The sequence below is a fragment of the Varroa destructor genome, unplaced genomic scaffold (genome assembly GCF_002443255.2).
Source record: "Varroa destructor unplaced genomic scaffold, Vdes_3.0 BEIS01000005.1, whole genome shotgun sequence".
Lineage (NCBI taxonomy): Eukaryota > Metazoa > Arthropoda > Arachnida > Mesostigmata > Varroidae > Varroa > Varroa destructor.
Window position 1 is genome coordinate 779,549 of NW_019211458.1, and position 21,565 is coordinate 801,113.

Consider the following 21,565-nt stretch of genomic DNA (forward strand, 5'->3'; position numbering starts at 1 on the left):
ATATATATAGTACTAACGTTTCACGTAATTAATACTCATATTCTTCCCGAATTTTGTTCTAGCATACGACTCGGTATACTCTCATCAAATTGAGCTTCATTAAAACAGAATTTTATTTGACTAATATTTTAGGTCATGCAAACACTGTGTAGATCATGACTGCTTTCTTTCTAACGTTATACTTTTATCCTGCTTGTATTAGAGGTCTTGCAGCTTTTTTCTGTTGAGGTTTCATATATTACACGTCAGCTTAGGGCTGTGTCAGTTCCCTTCAATCCTAGTTATCGCTGCTACAAACTGCTGACGCCGTCTGGGAACGCTATTCGACCCCTCTCGATACGACGAAGTTTCAGTAAAAAAGATATACACAGATCAAAAAAAAAACAACGATACGACATTACCATCCGTTTTTAGCAGCATGTTATTGTATGTAGCGCTTAAAGCAGCTTCCGAAGATCTGAAGACTCGAAATAGTTATCGAGGTTTATGTTTATTCATATCGTTAATGTCGACTAATAAACAAACGAACAATGATGAGACTATATCGAACCGTAAAATAGCGGTATGTTTTTTTACTTTTTTGTTTATTTCGGCACATACCATTAAACGATTTACGTCGTTCGGGTTATTTATTTAAAAGTATAATAAAAGGTATAATTATTCGTTACGCCTTTCTAAACCAACCGTTTATGGCAAGACTGTTCGTCAGACCTTAGCACAGTCCTTGGCTGCGCGTAAGCTGAATACCAACTAAAACAAAAATACTTCTATTACACCGGTATTTTGATATTACTAAAAAAAAAAAGTCTGTCAATATACTTTGAGATGTATATAATGAATTTTACGAAGCAAATGAATGAAAAAAACAAACAAAAAGTCGCAAAAAACCTTTTCAATACAGACTTTGTTTCGATGGATCTTACGAATTTCTATTACATTCAGTGATAGTTATACTCGAATATACAACAGTTCGTAAAGATAACAAATCTAGCTTTCCTAGTTTGCAGCCACCTTGAGCATATTTTGGCTTATTTCGATAAAGGGCCGATTAAGCGAACCGAGGTTTTGCATTTACAGAATATTCAGTCGAGAATTGAAGTTACCACTTAATCAGGACAATGCACTCCATGCCGTTTTCATGGCAACCGTTGGGTTTCCATAGGGATGGATTTATGAACTTGAGGAATTAAAAGGAACTAGAGACCGATGGGAAAAACCAGCGGACAGAGATAGCGACGTCGAAGGTGGTTATTTTGCTTGTCGACGCCGCTTGAATAGGCCATTACCGCTGGGCAATCATTTATGCGACAGGCCGAAAGGCGAGAAAAACGAGAGATTATGAACGAAATAGGTAGGTAGCAGTATTCATGCCGCCCCGCTCACTAGTAGATCGCAGCTGTTGTCGGCTGATCTTACCAACGCCTATGGACGTTATGGGCATTTTAAACAATGTGCTCGACCACATTACATGTTAACACGATCAGATCCTGCTACGTTTCAGGTTATACCCACACTGCACATATGACGGCCTTTGCATAACAATGGTCCCAGATCAGTCCTGTTCACCGTTCGAACCGAGGGAAATAAAACTTTTGATACATTATGTCCTTATTAGAAGTTTTTCTTTCTATAATACTAGCAAGAACGTTATTTATTCGTGCGTCGATAAACTCAATTAATTTGAATTAAAAATATTAATAATATATATATTAAAAATATATTTCGTAGCTTGAATTGAATCGTAAGTACGTCCATACTTATTCACAACCTATATTCCAAACCTTTGCGGTAACCTATCGATTTTTTTTTGTGAAGCTCAATATAAATAAGATGTTTTACCTCGAACAAATATATAAATGGCACAACTTAGCCTCGTCGTCTGTGCCGACCTAAAGCCCACACATCTAAGGTTTTACATGCTTAAATTTCCGGCCAGTTACTTCGAAGCAATGCCAAACAATTGTACTCGTTGATTTCTTTGAGGAAAAACTTGCGCATGCCACCGAATTCACCCCACACTAGATAGACAAGACCAACAACAGGAACAAACATCGCGACGACAATCATGAAAGTAACACCAAATCTATTGACCTTTTTTGGTACCTTTTTCCAGTAGGACATCAAAATGTCATACGTGGCGAGAACAAGTCCGGGAATGGCAAAGATTTGATTGGTCTTGCTTAGATTTCATCGTGCTGGTCGTTTCGGCATACCTGCGATAGTAGTACAATAAAGTTGGCCTTATTTGCTGCTCACCTTTCCAATCTTTGTGCTATTCTAGTATAATATTATCACAGCGCAGTAAACGTCTAGACAACCATCTTGCCTGTGTAATCTCTACATAGATAAATAATTGCTATCAAGATGAACCCAATATGAGTTCAACTGGCCCTAAATACCGTGATCTATTTCTAAAAGATAGTTAGATAGGTTTTTTTTTATAAATAGTAATGGGGTTATTGTTTAATGCAGTACGTTTTATATAGCATATGTGTCGTGCTGGTCGTTTTGGCGATATACTCATCAAGGATGCGTAACGATTTACGTTCAAACCCCTTTTTTGTCGGGTTAACTGTTCCTAAACGCTGGACCACTCGTCCTTGGGTGGATTGTTTGCTTGCTATCGCTAACACCTACTTTATAGCCTGCGTATGATGACATAGGAATTTTTATTGTATGACTTAGAGAAAAATAGAAGTCAGTAGGACATACTAAAATGTCGTTGGTGTTCAGCAATCTTCGAACACCGAGTGGCGATGAAAATTTGTTCGTCAAGCGGCGCATTAGATTAATACGGTGTAAAGCATGGGGCCAGCCGCTGGTGGATGCCGCTTGAACCGGTGCAATAAGTCAGCCGTTACTTCGGAATGGGAGCTCTCCGGAGTGACTTGAAGTTAGCTGATAATGTAGGACTACGACAAAAATATCATTGAGAGTGAAAGAGCAAGTGGGGCCGCTGAAGAACGAATAGCCTCGATGTGTAGAGTTTAACGAAATAGCTTGGCGGGACACCGAGCGATGCGTAGATGGGAAAACTTACCATTAAATTTAACAAATGATATGAAATAGTGGCATACATCGTGGGGTGTGGCCGCTAGACAGGATCTAATGGATGAAGTCAATCTAAGAAATGTATTATAAGATACCTGAGTGTTTTCTAGAGCCGGAAAAAACTTTAATTATGTTTTGCCCTTCATGACTAGACGCTGAGTCTTTAGCCCTGATTTCTTCTGTGCCGATCTCGGCCATCCATGTTGTCACATTATTGACCTACTCGAGCTGACGTATACATGCAGCTAACAGAAACTCATTATCTTGATTTCGATGACTAATTAAAATTATACGATGGTAGCACGTGGACGAGCGATCGCGAAAAAAATCAAAAGCAGACGACAAATTAAGTGGTAACAAAATAAAATCGATGCAACGAAAGGTAAAGAAGATGCTTAAAGCAATTGGAAATTGTCCGCCTGAAATATCAAATGAGACCACTGATTCATATATACAATCCATTACGTACCCATTGTCGCTGTCTTTAATTCACGAGATAGACTCCTTTTATCTGTTCCCCTTTTTGGGAAAAATGGTTCCCCAGAGCCGGACGTTGCGGCAACTGTATTGCTAAGAATTACATTGGGAGCAACATACAGCGCCCTAGCTAAAGTTCAGCTACATAAAGACCATTTCCCGGTAAACATTGCCCCTACATATCCACGAAAAATAGTACCAATCGATGACTAATGAAGTACCAACACAGAAATAGAAAGCATAAAGGCAATTGAAATTAGGCAAAACAAAGATATTCTATCGACTCTTATGTATGCAAAATATTAAAAAGTTACAGAAAATAGCTGTTTGTCAGTGAAAGTCAAAATTTTTCTCAATGTGGTTTTTTTTTTTAATATTAATCCTATAATTTTGAATATTAATTTTTTTTCAACTTTAGTATAAATAATCGCTGATTATGTCGCGAACGACGCTTTCTGTGTATTGTTACAATGAGTTGTCAGCCGTCGTCTGTCTTCATCTTCACTCGTGGAGACCTTCGAGCAACTGGGCCACAAACTGTATTCCTGCAGCCAGTTTTGAAATCGCGATTAAACATGAAGTCCTCTCTGTTATCCGAGGCCACGTACCTGGCCCTTGATGGCTCCATACATTTTCTTTCCTTAGGCAGTTGGCTGAAAAAGAAAAAAAGAAATATCTCCGTTAACAACTTGGTGTCGTAACCTTTGAATGATGTCAGATATACTGGTTTTGGTCAAAGGGTAGCTAAAATCAAATAAAAGCTTTGTTTATCCTTTCTATTATTAATGTAATGTTTCTTTCAGATTTCATATACTCGTATGCACAGGCGAATGTATGATTGTCCGGCACACAGGCACAGCGGTCATCTTTCCGTCATTTTTTACAGGAACACACGGTAGCTTGATATGATTAAGACAGACTCTGAGTATCATAGCCCTGCTTCACATAGCGTTGTCGTTTTTTGTTTCCCCTTAGTTTCTGTCTGACGGGAGTTAACTTTTCATACTTGTGTGTGTTCGCTAAAACGTCAAAGAACGAAATAGAGAACGCTGGTGTTTGGTTGGACCTATACGGGATCCTGCATATTCGTTACATGTATCGGACAACTGTACTCTTAAGGAATAGCATATCTGTTAGGGAAAATGCTATGAATTTTTCGTAACCTGGTGTCAAACACTCTTCTTGATAAGCCCATCTTGTTCGCAGCTTTGATTGTATTTTTCCAAAGTCCTTTACATGCTTGTATACTTGGCATTCTTACTTTACCTTAGGCCAGTCGGCCTAAACGGGTAGCTTGAAATATCAGCAGGCCTGTAGTTCTTTACTACAACGGCAGTTGTTGCAACCTGCCATGTTGTAACACTTCCTATTCGGCCTCATATAGGACTGGCCTACTTTTTCTAGGTAGCTTTTGTTCGTTCGTCGACCGCCATCTTCATCCCGATATTTCTTCGCCCTGTCGCCGCCCGGTGCGGTTCTAGTTTATGCAGTAGCAGCAGCAGCAGCAGCGGCGGCACCGGTAAGCTCTGGTTGTGACTATGACGAACCGACCAGCTCTAACAGTGGCAACCATTTTCGGTTTGACAGTGGCTACAGCAGCGTCGGACGTTCCTTAGCGCAAATACAAGCGGGCTTTCTGCCGGCGCGGCCTTTGGCGACAGTGATGCATGGCCTAGCAACATGCCAATGCCACGCTGCATGATTGTATTGCAGTCGTTGGCGGGAAGTTAAACAGTGAAGAAGTGCTGTTTAGAAAAAAATGATCACAACTTCCTGCCGAGAAAAGAGTCGTTTTTTTTTTCTATCTTTTGAGCACAAAATATTTCATTGTTACCGAGTGGATGGTAAGAGTTAGAGATCTAGCGTCCATCCCTTGCCTGAACGACCGGAGACTAAATAGCCGACACAAGGCGTCTCTTCGGAGCGGCCTTAGCTTTTGCGAGCTCAATCGGTCTTTTTCCATTTCGATTTCTGCCCAGAGTACGAGATCGGTTAGCAGTACTTTCAGCGACAACTCAGACGGCCAAGAAGGCGTCAGGGGCACGTTTATGGGGCAGAAAAGCTCGCTAAAAACGTCCATATGTTTGTGAAGGACAGCATTCACACGATACCAGGCAGTCAACTTGTAGCCTTGCAATAAGCGATCACTCAACTTATTACTCTGCTACTATTCGACCGGCTTTAATAAAGGAATATCGTCTATGATAAAAATAAGTGGAAGGTTGTAAAGAAACTCACTTCAAATTAAGGAAGATAAGCCGTTTTGATTCCTGCGAGACGGCTTCCGTCTTTGTTGAAACGCAGTTGTCGGTTTTTGATAATGCTATCTTTGTTGTGTTTTATAGACGCTTTTGTCGGCATTTGTGTGCAGATAATGCCAGTGGCGTTAACGCCTGTATTAGGGGCACGCGAACGGTGACCGGCGTGACCTTATAAATGAGGTAGGAGACTCGTTACTAAGCAACGCCATTGTAGTAATAGTAATATTATATAATTTGGATTTAGCTTAATATCAGACCTGTGTCGTGATGTATGTCTTCTCATTCTCGGATGAACTTAGAAAACCAAGGCAAACACGCTTCGTGCTCTGCCATTGAAAAGATTTATATACTATACAAGTCTGCAGGTAAAAGTGAACCGCAATAAAAATGAATATATTTGTTCGTTGCACGCTTGAACTCGATACTAGTTTGACATAAGCTACCATGTCTGCATTTAAGCCCTACTCTTGGCTTTATTTTTACCAAAATGATAGCAAAACTTTACGTGGCTGCGTGTCTCAGGATGACGTCTATCGGGAAGGGGTGCCAAGGAATGGCGACCCAAACGATTAGGCGCCACGGGACAACGTGTAACTGTAAGATAATATGACATTTTTTAACTGTCCGACTCAGCCTTCGATTAGCGCTCAACCCCAATTGTAGACGCCACTCTGATGATGCGTTTTCGCGCATACTTACGCATCCTGATAGAACGGTACTACAAACGGATGAATCCTCTTATCCTGCCCATCTCTCCATAGCATGCAGTGACTAAAACAGGGAGCTGACTTGCATCGTGTTTTTAGCTGTTGAAAAATTGTTCATTCATCTACACGTTCAGCTATCCAGCACGGGACCAGCTCAAGAATCTCCAAATGTATAGAAAAAAGCGACCTGTATGCAAGCTGGCTTACTTTGCATATCATACGTTGTTGTTACGTATCCTGCTATATTAGGGGACCGCGAGTTCAAGAATTTGGCCAAATGCTGCACGCTAAACAGGTTACTCGTATACGAAGCGTATCTGAGCATTCGGCCCGTGGTTCTTGCCATCGTTGTCTAGCGTCGTGTTGCCGAAGATCTCGGCAATCTGTCTAAAGCTTGAATAAATGTAAGTTCAGCAGGTTCAAAAAGTTCCGATGTTTCGGCGTTTTATTATTGTCATGGCTAAGTACGGGAACTGCCCCCGATGAGGAGCTTACAGAGAATAGGATTATTCCGTCCCCCCCGAATGCCTCAGCTGCATTTCGCTAAGTTTTTCATAAGTATAGCTACTTGATCAAATAGTGACGTTTCAACAACATGCACAAATACGGTATCTTAGGCCGGTCTAAAAAGAAGCCTTACTTCAATGACACCCCTCACTTTCCTACATCAGCTTGCATGAGGGGGATGGCAGCACTACCGAAATGGCAGCAAAGAAATACTACGCCGCAATCGGCAGGCTACCACCGGTGCAGAACTTCTATACGATCCTACAGTTTTTTGCATTCTCTCTTTCTGTCTGTCCCACTTGTTTTTAACGTCTGCCATCAGAAGGTTGCACTAGCATGGCGTTAGGCAAAGCGTTAGACGTGCGTATATTATGCTGGCCTATCGCTTGTGGGTGAAGAAGGACAGAAGAGGTGTAGACCCGAACTAAAAAACAAAACGCCTGGCAGAACAGAGATGACCACGGAGGCGCATTGAAAAAACGCGGTAGAGAGAAGCAAGGGGAAAGGGTAAAAAGGATACCTTGCATCCGTAGAAATGTGATTGTTTAGAGCGGTCAGTTGTCCGGTTATTAAGGCAGCCTTTTGCCTAACGTTGCCTTTTGAGAAGTCATTCTATTTTCGTTGATTTGATAGAACATGAAATCCATTGATTTTATTATACTCAGACTAGCAATCAGTAGTAACTGCTGCCAGTAAGTAGTATTGATGTTTGGTTCAATCCTGAGTAGACACAGAAGCTAAATGCAGCGTCTGTGTGCATCGACAGCTATGAGCTTGTGCGAGCACCTGATCGTAAGCTCCTCGTTTCAGGTTTAAATATTGCCCCAAAATCGATAGCCGAGTCAGCGTATGGACCACAATGGTCGACCACTGCTTGCCCTCTCCTCAATACTTACAGATGTAAAAGTTTGAATTAGAAATGTATGTCGTCTTTGAGTGTTCTCGGTACTTGCTCTCTGATTTACCTTCTAGAAGACCTACATTGCGAGATACATACTTTACCTATTTTCCCGAACGGTGGCTGCTCTTGGTTGTGTCGGATACAGTTCATATTTAGAGTTGATGACGACTCTCTAAGTCCGTGAATATAGTGACCGATGATAGCTAAAGATGGAGCAGAAGCTCCGCGAATTTACCTTTAAACTACCAAGCATTGACATTGATGTGAAAAAAGTAAGGCACTATCATAGATGATATTACATGACATTTATACGTTCCTGTACTCTTCCTGTTTAAAGTAATCTGGCAAGAATCAAATAGGATATCATCGGTCTTCGAGATTTAAGACATATGCGTTTGGGCATGTACGTGGCATTAAAATCTGCATAGGAGAACAACAGCTGTGCAGTTCGCTCATCTACTGTTAGTACTAATCCAGGCTAACGGATCAAAATGCAAAAATCAAGCAAATCCGACAAAATTTCAATAATCATCAATTAGCTGGCTTTTCAACCATACACATTTCACCTTTTTGAATATTATTTTTACAGTACAAAATACCCGAATGTTTCGAACTAAGTTTAACTTTAATTTTCTACCTAATAAGTAGTACGTGTAAATTTGCTGGCGTTCACCCCACTGTAGAATGGCTTTAATCAATGCAGAAAAAAACGAGCCGAAATTAAAATCGGGTAGTGCATGTTTAGAAAACTTATGCAATATCCTACAAATCGTGAACAGATTGATCATGTGTATCTTGAGTTTGATCATGTGTTTTCCTTGAGTCGTTAGGCACAGTTTTATACGGCTTGTTCCCATATTGAAGTGTATGGCGTTCATACTGCGATTCAAACTTAGACCTTTATGTGCCCTTTATCTCAGCAGGCAAACACGTTACCACTGCACTGCCGTGCGTATAAAAAGAAAGCCCTGACAAATTTTCCAATTATGAACGTGGGACAACAGGCAGAATAGTAAAAACATGAAATGGTTTCATCATAGGCTCTATATTCTATTATATCATACAGTAAAGATCCCTCGACGTAATTATTTGTGTTTAGAAAAACGTTATAATCAAAGTTCGCCCATCAGCTAACATCAATGTAAATCCTTTACACAAACAGAATTGTATTTAAACGTCACTCGCCAGCTTCCTCAATCCCAACACATGTATAAAACTGCCCAACGACAAAGAGTTCAATGGTAAAAAAATACACCTCTGAATCACTATGTAAAATCGTCGAGGCAATATTCTACTTGATGCTCTTCTTGATCGAGGCCTTTGTAGTCGTGAAACAGTCATGAGTTTATCATTTTATAGCAGTAAAACTATATGGGTCGTTTATAGCTAGACGCGAAACACTGTCGACCACGTGAAGCCACGCGATGAACTCATTTCATTGTTAGTTTCGCCATTTTCGTACGGTGTCAATCTTTCTGAAACTCGGCTACGGTCTGCTCTAAAAGCGCAAAGAGAAAGAGTCGTCCATGATCTAGTTTCTGTGCAGCTTATTTAGCGTTAACGGTCATCTCCTCATACGATGCTCACCTTCACTTCACCAGCATTGAGCTGGTGTAGGCCGCCGTTTACATTCGTTCGTTCGTTCGTTCGTTCGTTCGTTCGTTCGTTGCGGTTTCCTCGGTGTTCCCGCGCGTTTCGAAGAATAATAGAATCGATAAGGAAATATGAATAGAAAATGGAATAGATAAATTTTGTAGTAGGAAGAACTAGATGGGTATTTGTGGGTGAGTTAGGGGGAATCTTTGAGGGCTAGTGATAGTAGATAGTCTCAAAGGATTTAAAAGGGGAGATCTGCCTGGATTTGCTGCCAGTCGAACGTTGCATGGTGGCTGTCCGTGTTCGCGAATATATTAGCCAACCCCCTACTCCTGTTCCCGTTTTGACCCATGTCAACAGACCAAGAGCAACAAAGTGCCCACTCAATTCTGACCAAGATACTGTGAATTTGTTCTCCACGGTGGCATCTCGACGAATGTTTCCGTTTCTGCAGGTTTTCACTGAACTCGCAATCTTATCCACTCGACTAGGGAAGTACTGGCTTTGCGTCAGGTTCGGAACAATCTAGAAGGGCGCGAATGATTTCGGTGTACTGCTGCTGCAAGCCTTGTGTGGAGCGCAGAATTTGCGATCGAAGGACTGCCATGGAAGCGAGCGTACGATAACCGCTAGTGGCACTTGACGGTAGCGACGGATTCTGATTTATGGACGATAATAATTTACCTGAAGTCTCCGGTTAGAGGACAGAAATCACCTGAAGACTCAAGATATGGTGGAATACACATAGAAAGACACCTTTGTTTTTTTCCTAAAACAATTCCATGTTGCTGGACCAGGGGGAAATACAGTTGAAAACGTATGAACTCTTCTGAACAAACAAACCAAACAGAAACAACGGCCTTTATATTCCTATTTATAAAATAGTTTTTCATATGCCGCCAAAATAACTTCTGTAACCACGACGTATAGTTGTCATGAAGAGCTCTGCCAAGTCAATCTCTGATGTGATTTATGATTGATACGTATAAAAATTTTTGAATATAAACCGGCAGGCGCATAAAAAAAAAGATCGTAATTATTGGCTAGCTTTCTCTCGAAATATTATTGTAAATATCGATAAACAATGATTATTGCTGGTTTTATACATAAACAGCAAGGTTGTTTAGTACTCGAAAGCACTAATTGCAACAAATCCAGGCCGAGTTTCTATTTTTGTTATGAACTTAACACTATTCAAAGTATGTGTTTTGTATCTTAACGATTTTCCTTATTTTGCTGGACCGTCAATTATATCTCCTTTTATTGGACGCATATTATTGACAATGTTGTTAGGTTCTGAGCATTTGGGTGTGAACGGCGTATGGCTTAATCCTCTCTACCAATTATATCGTGATGGTGACTCATCATTAAGGCTGGAGACGCGCCTCAGCTAAGTAAAACCGAAATGATCCGTATCGAATGGACACCAAAGCCTTCGCTGTAAAAACCAACTAGCTGAGATCGAAAAAAATAGTACAAATTATTATTGGTAAAGGTTATGGCACCAATGTGTGGCATCAAGTGCCTTCCATAATATTCATTCTAAGCGCTTTTCCTCAGACGTTCCTGTTGGCAACCGAGAAACTATCTACCATTTTGCCTAAAGTCTCCACTATGCACAACTGTATCTAATATTAACCTTCGCCATCCTGGGTGCTTGGATGGAAGATGGAAGAAAAGTTTCCCTTTCGTCTTGCAGAGGGGAGTCTGCGGGATGTGGGGGCGCCGCTGGCGCTCTAGCCAGCAGAAATTGCAGTCTGATCTGACGGAGTCCGTGGTGGGGGTAAAGTTACAAGCAGACGTCGAGGCCGGAGATTAGTCGCACAAGTAGAATCATCTTACTTCCCCCGCGGTGCTATCGTTTCTTTCAACTGCCTAACGTTAGAGAACCGCTCACCTGGTGCGGTAGTTGGATAATCCGACAGGCGTAGTCATCTCTTTACTACCAGGTGGGATGGAATCAGAAAAGAGGACTCGCAACTACGAGCGACGAAGGAAGAGGAGGAGGAGGAGGAGGAGGAGGAGGAGAGCAAGCGTTGGTAAGGAAACGCAGCGAGTTAGATGGACAAGACGCGGTGCGTTGACAGAAAAAAGCGTAACAATGGAAGGCGGGAATGAAAATGAGGGGAATCAAGTCAGCACGTGCGGTAAGGAAATGGTAAAGGCCGAGGTCTAAAACTGAGGCTGAATTCGGTGAGTCGCTTTCCGACTGACCAAGCTATTCGGCGCGTACGAGCCGAGCAACCGTTTGGTCAGCTCAACGATTAGTAATAAGCGACAAATGATGCAAGTAAGCTGCTATTTTTGCCTGATCTCCTATGCTGACTCCTATAAACTATTCCATTTGTCATTCTTCTGTCCGTTCTCCCCTGATTTTGCCGAAAAGCTCTTATGTATGCCAGCAAACGCGTAGACTTAAATATCTGTATTTCCATAGTTCAGCTCTTTGAAGCTTTGCTTCGAAGATGCTGCCAGTTTTCTACGGAACGGCCTAGACGACGTAGCCGCTGCCTTGAACCGACAAGCTCTTCTTTTTTAATGTGGTCGTAATACGGAGGCTGTTATTTGTAGGCTTTGTAGCACACTGAGAATATCCCCGCGGCCAAGGAAGCATACGGCTTCGAAAATAGAAGGATTTACATTTTACCAATGAAGCAAACTCAGTTTAGGTTGAACCAATAACAAACAGTAATTACAAACAACAACAACAATAACAACAAGTCTGGAAGTTTTCCCTTTTTTAGCTTTCCGCCTACAAACATGTATACTGTTGCTATCTATGCATGCGCATGATAGGTGAAGCAAGATGCGCATTTGTTAGCAAATCGCCCTGGCAGACTAACAAAATATCAATTTATATGACATGATTATATGACAGTTGTTTGACCTAGCAGAATAGTAAAAATATCAGATATTTACTGTTTGCCAACACGTATTTTTTCTTACTTATAACTGTTGACGTCATAGAAAAGTATTATATCTAACTGCTTCAGTTTTTAAGGGCCAGCAGACTATATAGAACGTGAACGAGACGCATGAGAGAAGCATCTATTTTGCGAAACGCAAACGTTGCTTTGACAACTAAGTTACTTCACCATTGTGCACATTTGCCGAATGAATAATTAAGGACTTTAGGCTTTTTTTTTTTTTTTTTTTTGTCTCATCGCCTGCCCGCATGGCCAACACGTTTACAAAAACATCGGACGTCATTTGGGATACATTGAAGGCAAGTATCCTAAAACTTTAACGAATGATAAGTAATGCTAACAGCGAACGCGTGTGTAATGTTATGACGAACTAAATAGCAGCTATCTGCTTGTACCAGCTTCGTTCGCAAGCGAATATTCCTGAAAAAAGACTGTGTTGACATTTACCATTTCGAAGCTGAGCGCAGACAGGCGTCTGTCCAGTATTTAGATGCCTTCCGCCGACCTTTCCATTGGACGATTTGGCGGCTGTTTAGGGAAAAACTCGTCGCTCGTTACAGCTGTGGCTCCCCCTTCCATAATCCTTCTAAGGGACTCGTCGGCAAGAAGGAGTTGTGGGAAAATGGCGGTGGGTGTTGCTTCTTTTTTTCCGTAGTGGCTCGATCGAATCACTGAGCCAGCCGCTTGCCTACGACTACCTGCTATGCTGCTTTGCTAACTAACGACCGTCACCGCTGTAGCTGATACACCGGCGGCGAAGGCTATACGCCGCTGGGCCACACGTTCTGACTCGCTACTGCCATTGAGCTTCGGACGCTAATCGTTAAAGTGTAATACTTTATCCTTCGAAATCTAGCCAGAGCGACACAGGGGAGGCGATCAAGCGAATCTACGACAGTGTTTTTAGCTGCTACAACCATCGCTTCCGCAACTGCCGCAAGAGCCCGTCTACGCCTTATCACGGAAGAAACTAAAAACGCTTAAATAGTTGATCAAATGAATACCGATAGTGGTAAAAAGACGAGAGTTTCGCACTTAGCTCGGACTGACGCTCGTGGGTTATTGAAAGTTTAGCCAGTAAGTACCCCGTCACGCATGTCGTGTTACTGGACACAAGCATCTTGCCAATAAGAACGTTGACCTGATGAAGGATAAAAACTACCCTCTCTTGCTCTCGTACTTCATCACTTCTGTCTGCTTTAAATGATTAGTTTTGACGGGATGCTCGTTTCGTTTTTATCGTTTGTTTTCTAATATTAAGCAATAATACGTGCATGTCGAGCTCAAAGGTGTGCGTCCATCCATATTTATTGTAGATTTACTGTCCGCATTATGATTCAACAGTGTGCCTTGATTAGCGTCTTTCCTGTCATGTTTTATCGTTAGGCTACACCAACTTTTATTTATTCTAAGGCCTACATGTAGGCGATTATAATTTAGCACGACCATTTCGTGGGATCGGCAAACAAGCCCGAGCCACAAAAAGATGGCTATTTCTTTGTGTCAATTTTTCCTACAGCGCCTATCGATGTTCAGACAATAACAACAATAAGGATTGATTGGGTTGCCCGTCCTCCATTACTCTAGTCGTTAGATACGTTGACCATCTTGCATCGCTTCTTTGTTACGTGCAACCTTTGTCGCCGTGAATAAAGCGTATCGGAATTAGAAAACCGAAACGGAACAGAATCTTAAACGTAATATAGGCCAGCAATTCAGGCTTCCTTTGCCTTATAGTTCAAAATTGAACTCCCTCGCTAAACTCTACTGTTCGATTGAAGCACTGGAGAGCTTTGCATGTGGCAGTTCCCAACCGATTATTTGAGCATCGGAATCGAGCACAGACGTGCACAGTGCACGTGAGACCATTTACGCCTTGTATTATGCTGTATCTATCAGTATCGATAATCTGCTCATTTCTAATTGTGAACGACCGAAGTATAAATGTCATGGACTGATAAAATAGATATTGTTTTTTTTTCTTATAAAATCAACCGGATATAATAGCTTAAATAAACACGAACTTCTGCATCGTGTCGTGCAGGAGTTTCGTTTCCAAAAATCAAAAATACAGCTCGAAATAAGAAACAATTCTCCAAAGATTAGACTAAATAATTTGAGAGGCTGACACTCTACTATTTCTCAGTAGTTGTCTGTAACAGTTCTTAGGAATTGTTCCGTTGAATGTTTTATGGGATATGTACGTGTAAATAAGTGTGACCTTACGTGCATAGCGTAATTTATTCCAACTGTGATATATATATCCTCTGACCTTTTGTAAAAGTCAACAGTTTTCAGTCAACGCGGTACAAATTAAATAATGGTCAATTCGCTTCCTTTGCGACCGTCGAACTCGTTAAAGCTCTCTTTTTAGACAATGTATTTCCATATTTTTTGTATGTATATCATATAACGATAGAGACGCCCCCTGTAGCGTCAATGAGTGGATGGAGGTAGAAATTAGATTCCAACCTCGTCGAAGCTCTAGCTCTAACCATCGATCCGAAGAGAAGAGCAAAGCATCACGTTTCACTTCTTCTGGGAGACTTCATAGACTCACTCTGCTCCCGATAATTCTTCTCCCTCTAAGAATCCTGAATGATAGAGATTCTCTTAGGAATCAGCTACACACGTATATATATAGTGCCACATATACATCAGCAGAGCTTCTATTCCTACAACTTTCTACGCGTAAACTACGCACAGGAGAAACTAAGCTAACCTTCGGTACGGAGAAGAGCCCAGCACCGGATGTCAGGGAAAGATGTACGAAGGCGTCGTGGAAGACGTGACGACGTTACTTGATTCGCTAAAGCCGCTTTATGTCTTATACTGTATACCGCAATGTTGACAAAAAAGACGCTTACGATATAATTATTCGGTGAAGTAAAGTTAAAAAAAAAAAGAACAACTTTTTTGCCGACGACTAATTTTTATTTATGAGTAAATACCAAACACCAAAAATTGATCAGACTGCTGAATATGCACGTACGGCCCGGGTCATATAGAATGGCCCATGTGTGCGTAGGTAGACAAGGCTCAACACTATCAAGTACACGATTTACCGCTGACTTTGCGAGAGTCGTCATCAACAGGATCATTATCACCTACTACGTTGAGGTACTGCGCTCCAAATCAACCAGATCATGAAATGAATGGAGAGCTTTACACATCTATGTGTCTTTCCCTTTCCCTACGCCCTTTCCACCTCGATAAGGCGCCCGGGCACAAATTGTTTACTACTTATTCCTCTAGCTGCCCGCCTCCATCGAATGGGTTTTATTTCCTCTGTGGGAAAACTTTCTTCGTCTTCCGGCCCTGGAACAATTGACAACTGAAAAGCAATTCCAATCGTATAATATCGTTTACACCCGGCCCTCATACGAACAATGCTTATGTCAATATTGGTCACCGAACGTAACGCCGCCTGTACCGCACGGACACAAAGAACATATACGTAAGTATATATGGCTTTATGCAATACACTGTAATGCTTGGTACTGACAAATATGAAACTCCCGCGCAGAGATGGCCATAATGACGATGCCGGTTCAACACGTTATTACGTCGATATAAGTAGGGCAACACCACTTGAGTAAGCCCAGATTTAAGATCCGGGTTACGGGTATAACTGGCGCATACGTATGTGTGTCTATACTGCAACAAACCCTTGGACAGGATTTGGTAGCAAACGCATTTACATTAAAGAAGTACACCGAGAACCATCGAATCAGGCTCGGGAAACAAAAGCCTACCCAGCGAATTGTTTTTACATGATAGTTAAAAATGACGACTTTTTATAGGCGAGTACTTTTTACTCAAGAATGAACTTGAATCGTTTTAATTAACTATGTTGTTTATATGTCTGCAGCACGGTGACTAGGGTAGATCGTTTACATATATGCGTAAGTTAGTATGAATTCGCTAATCCATTTCCAGCGCCCTTATTTACATCTGATGACTCGCTGGATTCGAGACATGGTGGGAATAACAAAAAAAAAAAATTCTAGCGTAGCAATTGTTACTTGTAGTGCATAGTGCATTATCGTCAACAAATACTGCTGATTATAAACTAAATACACGCTGTTACAGTAAGGGTATTTTGTACAGATATGATGATGGTCAGGCGGCAGCAATCGCACGGTCCCACAGCAGTTTTGGTAGCAAAACGGCGCGGCATTGCATCAAAATAACATTGACCGGTTGGTCAACAAACTTCCTAAATTAGAGAAGTACGATTTACGTGCTATTCCATTAAGTAATGTGGATAGTTGCCAGGCGTGATCGGTCGAACTTACGCCTTATGTATCACATATGAACAAGAAGCTTGCCCACCCTATTTCATAACAAAAAGATTACTCCCAGCATTACATTGAGGTTGGTCAAAGATGAATTATTCTGTGTAATGTTTCGCCCTTTTGCTTTCTCCAACAAACAAGAAAACGATTGGCTTGGGTTGAGAAAGCATGTGTGTATGTCATACATATACTATTCCCTGACGTCATAGGGAATTGGTGATAACAAATTCACGAAATCAGGGACTACACAGCAACCAAATCACTGAATTTTGTTGAATAGATTTTACGAACAGAACCCATATGTACTTTGATATAAACCCGGAAGGTGTTCTAGGGAAGAACTAGGTTTCCAGCTGTACTCATGCCATTAAAGCTACGAAGCTTATCGTGCTGTACGTGTCGGGCATAAATAAGGCTTTCGTTATAGGATTTATTTGTCGCTTGAGGGTCGTTGTTTGGCCGTCGATACGTTGCGGGGTCTATTGGATCAGAGTTATCCAAGCTATTTACGACGACGCGCCAAACGATTCCTTAAGTTGACGGACCAGTTGCAAACGATGGTTTTCCGTCCAGAAGGCGTGAACGTTTGCCGGGAGCTCAACTAAAGCTGGGTCACGACAACGGCGAGAGAACAGCACAAAATACGTTGGGGTACAATGACACGGGTCTAACGACGACTACTCAGGCAACAGAGAGAACTTTGTTCGCTTTCAACGAATGTAGTAACATCGGGCCGTCGAGAAGCAGCTCATGTTTGAGCGCAAGGGCCCGGCAGTAGAAAATGGAAACGTCCTTCGTGTAACTCGAACGACAGAGGTGGGGTGAGAAAGAAAGAAGTAGGGGGATTGAATGGTGATTTCGAGGTCTCCAAAAATGGGTACGAGACCAAGAATGGGGGAACAGGAAAGTACCAGGAACGACTGCAAGCGGAACAATGAACAGGAGGCAAAGAGTATAAGCATAAAGATTCTCTCATATGATGGGCCCGGACAGGGATTTGGCAGAATCTGCTTCGATGTTAGTGTGAGTGCGCGAGGAGAAGGAGAAGGTTTTCCATGGTACCAACGCTGTGTCCCCCTCCTTCGGTGTGGTCGTATGTGTAGACGATGGCTGGCTGGGCTCGCTAGCGCACGCTCTCTCCTCGGAAATATCTCGAGTCTTTTCTAAGCGAGCGACGACTTCGTTCTCCTAGTGCGGGAGAAGCGCCTAGGCGCGCGTATACACAGTCACACACCCAAAGGACATGGGTTTGAAAGAATGCCTGTTCAATCGCTAGCAGCAAGAGCTATCCTCCGGCTTCTATCGAGTTGTAGACGACATCGCTGACGCACCACAGAAGCTGATGATTCGAGCGTTGTTGTATATGCTGGCGACAAGAACAACGCCGACTATTGTACTGTATAATAGGGAGTCTATACGGGCAAGTAGGCGTCCAGCCAATGCCGGGATAAGTATCTTGTTATATGTGTACAGGTATCAAGGGACGTAGTCAACGTAATATTTATGGTAACCTTCCTTTGTTCGATTTTGTCTGTATTTATGCACGCACATGCATATACTTGGCGTGAGCATCTTTGAGCCGCAAAGCAGGCCCGTATCTTTTCCCACTACTACACATACTACCCTTTACTGTAGGCATGAGTAAGGAGTATTTTAAATGGCAAGAATTTTTTACATTCGCTGACTGTTACGACATACTGTCGCGTCATAGCCGACGCACCCGAAATTCATATTGGCATACCATTTAATGTATGCAATAGGCCAGCATAAAATAGTAGAGCAGGAATTTAATTAATAAGCTAGCATTAAAAGCATGCATCTGACAGACAAATAATTTTTGTTTATTTTCCGTTTTACGCAACATTTATCCACGTTTTTTTTTACGGACATTTTTTCTAAGCGATAACGTCAAGTGAAAATCGTCGAGTGCGCTTTATACCTATTTCTGAGGCTGATATTTTGTTTTGATACTTTATATTCGCTTTAGTCGAACTGCATAAATTCATGGGAGAGTTAGTTGTTCTTGGTAAAAGTCAGATTCCCATAATAGTGATTCTCGAACACTAAAAACCAATTCAAATGGCTCATCCGGCCATGTGATATCGGGTATTTTGTTACGCTTCTATAATAAAACCACTAAAATGGCTGAGCAAAATACTCAATCATACTACGACTGCTACGCTGTCTGGCTGACTATTTGCTGAATTCTTTAATGAACGTTTCCGAGCGAGATCTGCCTTTCCACAGATCTCCTGCTTCCTTGTCGTTATGGTATGCTACTATACAAGATCATAGAAAATCAGTATCGTGGCAAAGGTTCTTTCCAATTCTACATACTCAGAATAATACCTGAAATGATTTATTCGTCATCCGAAGAAGGCTCGAAAAGGTCGATTTCACTGAGAATGGCTTTAGCGCCTTGAAACCGACAAAGTACCAGGGGGGCAAATTGGCTGTGTGACCCGCCACTGTAGCCGGTTCTTACGTCGCAGCTAGATATCATCCATATGACTACCTGAATCTACATGGCTATACGATAGATTTAACTAAATGTGCTACAATAGAATACTTCCCATACAGAAATCTCTGGAAGGGCTTGTACACGGATGTGGGCGATTAATGACGTTGGCTAGCCACTTGCCATCAAGGCAAAGGGTATAACCCAACCAGTCAGTTTATTGGCCACCATCACTCGTCATTGTCGCCAATACAAATACCTAAGGCCACTGCAGAGGATACCAAAAATTGAGTAATGATGAGGCACATAATGGCCGTGATTCAAGGAAGGGCGGATAAAAATGCTGAGATCAGGGTGATGGGAGGCTACAGTAATAACATTAGTTTCAGCGTGACGAGCCATTTTATCCATTGGAAATTTCAGGCGTTAGCTCAAACTAGTTGGCATTATGTCTGACTTTGCGTTTGACGGCTGCGGCAAATATGTTTAAACGAATTTATTTTGGTATATTTAAGGCTCGGCAAAAAAATTTCGAAAGAAGGGAGCTTATTTCATAGGCCAATTACGTTACATCTTTGCACGTTCCCTGATTACCTTATTATATATGAGCTGCACATATACAGACTATATATGAGCTGCACATATACAGACTTTTAAGACCATTGCTGTACAAGTATGATCTTATTGTCAAACGTTCTGCTGTTTTGCGCTATGTGGTATATATGCATCTACAGAAGGCGGTAGAAATGTATAAATCTTGTACATATATATATATATATATTATATATATATATATATATATATATATATGTAGCATATAATTAAATATTAGATATAATAGTAAATATTATTACTTCAACCATCTTGTTAGTGCACATATTTATCCATCGATAAAAGAAAATGATATATATATGTATCGCTCTTTTTTGCTTCACTTGGTTGATTGAAGACCTAGGCATTGTTTTTTCTCTAAACAGACAACTTCAACTCTGGAGCAGTGGCTCCACTATAAGTGTGCACACCAAAGCACCACAAATTGATCGGTCAATAAACCTACCAAACAAACAAGCAGCTTTTTTTATACCATAGATTAGTCACATAACGGATCTTATCGAGGATCTAATTGTATAGCTAGACCCCTGCCGAAATTTGGGCTCCATACTTTTGGCGGTGAAAAAGCAGGCTGTCACATCGTTTGCTCTAGTGTATATCCAACACTATAATACCTGTTTGGTCACCGAACCTCCTGGCGGGTCTCGCACCGTCAGGGTCGCCAATTAGCGACGAGTCAACCAGCACACTAAGGTAACAGCCACCTATACGTCTCCTTTTCCCTGTCTTTTCGGTATAGAAGTATGCCCCATGTGAACCCATTAAGGGCTGGGGGTTAGCAGTGTTGCATACGAACTTGTGTTTATATAGGTCTGTGTCGAAGCCAGGTGTTCACCAGTTCACCGTCGGCATTATATTACTCGATTACTATTAACAATGCTACAGCCCCAGTTATATGGTGATGATAATCTGTGCTCGTTGTAGTGCGTGTAAGGGTCAGTTATATAGAAGTGAGTGAAGCGAGGAGCATTTTTAGCAGCAAACAGTCATGTAACTGGCTAGATGGCCGCTACTAGTACCGCACACCCAAGTCTAAACGAGTGACTGTATATGTTTTGGCAAGGGGGTGGCGAGCGAAATTCGGCGTTAGTTCAGGAAACTACACCCGTCCATTGGTGATCGGTTCATCCGTCGACTCGTCGTTGGGTTGTTACGTGTGGCATTACATCTTTTTTCCCTCTATGCCCCTTCATTGCTCTCCGTCCGTTCGTCTGCCCGCTCAACATCGTCCTTTCCCTTTCACTCTCTATTTCTCCCTCTGTTCTGCTATCGGAAGACGCCGTTCAACATAGTTTGATCGAACTGAGGCCGGCTAGCAGCCGCCAGGCAATGGCCGCAAGAAGCAAGCTATAACGGCGACCGGGGACTAAGGTTTACATATAAGCTTCACCGACCAAGACAAATGCCCGTTGAGTGTTTGGAAGAAGGAGAAGGAGCCCTGCGTCAGCGTCAGGACTCGCCTCGAGGCATGTCTGTGTGCAAGAGCAGAACTCTGCCTGGCACAGCAGCCATGACATATCGATGGACGGCTTAACATGTGGCAACGGTGCGGTCCATTGCGGTATCGGATGTGAATGACACGATAGAGAAATAAGACTAGAACGTTGGTCTCTGAATTGGATCAAACCAGATTAAAGCGGGACCAAAACCCACGGCTCACGCCAGCTTGGATGGCGCTCGTATGGCGATTGACCGGCGCTGGCTAATATACTGAAACACGTATATGTATGTACCGCCTGCCTGCCTTCCTTCTAAAAGCAAACAAGTTCC

General features: G+C 42.0%; 1 protein-coding gene and 1 long non-coding RNA gene across 4 annotated transcripts in view; both read left to right on the forward strand.

The window, feature by feature from the left end:
- LOC147755153 (uncharacterized) overlaps positions 1–1,584 on the forward strand; it is a 48,242-nt gene extending 46,658 nt beyond the window's left edge. Inside the window, exon 3 of the long non-coding RNA XR_015329452.1 lies at positions 1,078–1,584. This is a non-coding gene — a long non-coding RNA (uncharacterized LOC147755153). The remainder of the gene's footprint in view (positions 1–1,077) is intronic.
- Positions 1–21,565, forward strand: part of LOC111251640 (uncharacterized) — a 327,887-nt gene that overhangs the window by 63,758 nt on the left and 242,564 nt on the right. The gene's annotated exons all lie outside the window — the stretch shown is intronic.